Below are 3572 nucleotides of genomic sequence, written 5' to 3'. Positions count from 1 at the left end.
GGATGGTACCTTAAGGCTATGTGCACACATTGCAGATTTTGGTGCAGAATTTTCTGCACAAAATCTGCATCTCCTGGCAGAAAACGCAGGTGCAGATTTGATGCGTTTTTATGCGGATTTTATGCATTTTTTACCCCTGCGGATTTCTATAATGGAAGGGTGCAGAAACGCTGCAGATCCACACAAAAGAAGTGACATGCTCCTTCTTTTGATCCGCAGCGTTTTCCATGTGGAATTTTCCGCACCATTAGCACAGCATTTTTTTTTTCATTAATTTACATTGTACTGTAAATCACTTTGCAGATCTGCAGCGTTTCTGCACTGTAAAAAACACTGCAGATCCACAGTAAATCCACATCATGTGCACATAGCCTAAAGTGAACCTTTACCCCTCTGCCTGGAGGAAATTAACTTTATTCCTCCCTGCAGCCTCAGGCTTTCAGTCATAGGGGAGGGCGGCCGGCATGGCTTCAGTCACCGCTCAGTGCATAATGACCGGCGGCTATAACCACGGCCTGACAGCCAGATGAGCATTAGAGGAGGCTGTCAGTCAGGTTACAGCCACCTCTCTCACTATATATATATGACTGAAGCCGCAACGCCCACCCCTATGACTGAAAGCCTGAGCCTGCAGGGCGGAATGAAGTTAATTTCCTCCCAGCATCAGAGCTCTTAGTGCAGGTGCCAGGCAGCTTCGGAATGCTTTAGGCTATGTTCACACGGTGCGGTTTTTGCTGCGGATCCGCAGCGGATTTGCACTGCGGATCCGCAGCAGTTTTCCATGTAGGTTACAGTATAATGTAACCCAATGGAAAACAGGACCCGCTGTGCCGACGATCCTTTTTTCCACAGGCAAATCCGCAGCGGTTTTGCCTGCAGAAAAAAGAAGTACCATGTCAATTCTTTCGGCGGATTCCGCTGCGGGTTTCCAGCAGCACCAATAGGAAACTGCATTTGGAAACCCGCAGTGGAATCCGCAGAAGAAAAAGGATGAAAAACCGCAGCTAAAATCAGCGCTGAATTTAGCTGCGGTTTTTCAAAACAGGACCTGAAAAAAAAAGGATGAAAAAAAAAGGATGAAAAAAAGGAACGTGTGAACGTAGCCTTAAGGGCTGTCCCACACGTCCAGATAATTCCGGTACCGGAATAAATCGGTACCGGAGTTATCCGTGTCCGTGTGCCTGGGAACTCACGGAGGCCATACCTGCGGCACACGTGTGCCGCCCGTATGGCGAGTGGGTACCACACGGAGCGTGTGGTACCCACTCTGCATGGTGCTGAAGCTGCGATTCATATGTTCCCTGTAGCAACGTTTGCTGCAGGGAAAATATGAAGAATAGTGTTTAAAATAAAGATCCATGTGTCCGCCGCCCCCCCACCCCCTGTGCGCCCCCCCCGCTGGTCAGAAAATACTCACCCGGATCCCCCGTCGGCAGTCGCTCCTTCCTGGTCTGGCCGCGGCTTACTGTATGCGGTCACGTGGGGCCGCTCATTTACACTCATGAATAGGCGGCTCCGCCCCTATTGGAGGTGGAGCCACATATTCATGAGTGTAATCGGCCGCATACAGTAGAGAAGCCGCGGCCAGACCAGGAAGGAGCGACTGCCGACGGGGGATCCGGGTGAGTATTTTCCGACCAGCGGGGGGGCGCACAGGGGGTGGGGGGGCGGCGGACACATGGATCTTTATTTTAAACACTATCATTCATATTTTCTCTGTAGCAAACGCTGCTACAGGGAACATATGAATGGCGGCTTCAGCACCATGTGGGGGGGACAGCGCTTACTGTAGCGCTGTCTCCGGCACGCCACACGGACCCCAGACGGAGAATGTCCGTGTGAGGTGCGTGTTTTACACGGACCCATTGACTCTATTGGGTCCGTGTAATCCGTGCGCTCCCACGAACACTGACATGTCTCCGTGTTTGGCACACGGAGACACGGTCCGCACACGGTCCGCACAAAATCAATGACATCTGAACAGATGCATTGATTTTTATGGGTCTACGTGTGTCAGTGTCTCCGGTACGGGAGGAAACTGTCACCTCACGTACCGGAGCCACTGACGTGTGAAACCGGCCTAAACCAGTAGATTAACCCCATATCTGCAGGTTAGTAGCATTTTTTTACATGACAGGTTCACTTTAAATAGTGTCCACAATGAATGACTGTTGTACTGACATCATCCACTTTATATGTCATGTTGATCATTTGCAAAGATAACATAGAAAGCTGAATTTCGCCTTTTATGGAATTTTTATTTGTGGAAGCAAAGATTAATATAAAAAATACAGATTACATACTAATGAGAAAAACGGGCATACAGTTCATGAAATTTAAAAAAAAAAAAAGGGTTGATTTTTCTGATCCAGGTGTAAAACCCCATCCGAATCCTCAATAATCAATTAATTTATCAAGACAATGAAGAATTCACTAGAATGTTTCTGCATTCCAAGAATGAACGAAATTCCAGGAATGATTAGAAAAAAAACATGTTGAAATCCATCAGTTTGTGAGATACATTACCTGAATCCTGAGCATCTGCACAATTTGCTGGTATTTTGCTTCTCAATAATGACGCTTTATAAAAAGTATTAGGCTATGTGCACACGTATTCTAGAGGTCTGCGGATTTTTCCGCAGCGGATTTGATAAATCCGCAGGTAAAAGGCACTGCGTTTTACCTGCGGATTTACTGCGGAATTACCGCGGATTTTATGCGGACAACCAGCCGCACAACCAGCTCTACCCTCTCCTAGTGTATCATCACCCATCCCCTGCAGACTGTGAGCCCTCGCGGGCAGGGTCCTCCCTCCTTATGTACCCGTGTGCCTTGTTTTTGCTCATGTTTAATGTATTTGTCTATATTTGCCCCGTATTTCACATGTAAAGCGCCATGGAATAAATGGCGCTATAAAAATGAATAATAATAATAATAATTTTGTGCGGATTCCAATAGAGGAGCAGGTGTAAACCGCTGCAGGATCCGCACAAAAAATTGACATGCTGCGGAAAGTAAACCGCAGCATGGGCACAGCGGTTTCTGTTTTCCATAGGTTTACATGGTACTGTAAACTTACGGAAAACTGCTGCAGCAAAATCCGCAACGTGTGCACATACCCTTAGGGTAACTGCAGACGATAATTATACACTGTGGGTTGGACGCTGTGTACTTGTGCAGCGTCCAACCCGCAGCAACCAGATGTTACAGCATAGTGGATGGGATTTCAAGAAATTACATGCCCACTATGCGTCCACTGAGGCCCGCGGCTTACCTGCAGAGATGGACATGCGGCACATCTTTCCAGACCGCAGCATGTCTATTTATCTTGCGATGACATGAGTTTCTGCAAGAGAAAGTTCACTCATACAATGTATTGGACATGGTGAATCCGCACGGTTCAGTGATCACATGCGGAATCACTTATGTTCAATAGCCACCAGCACTTTAGATGCAGCAAACATGCGCTGCGTCCAAAGTGCTGGAGAAGGTTGATATCAAGACCAGGGATGGCAAGAAGAACATACAGATCAATTTTGGAACAAATAAAGCCAGACTCAAAGCAAGGATCA

Source organism: Ranitomeya variabilis, chromosome 4 (assembly GCF_051348905.1).
Source record: "Ranitomeya variabilis isolate aRanVar5 chromosome 4, aRanVar5.hap1, whole genome shotgun sequence".
Classification (NCBI taxonomy): Eukaryota; Metazoa; Chordata; class Amphibia; order Anura; family Dendrobatidae; genus Ranitomeya; species Ranitomeya variabilis.
The sequence above is the reverse complement of the archived record's forward strand: the minus strand, read 5'-3'. Positions refer to the sequence as shown.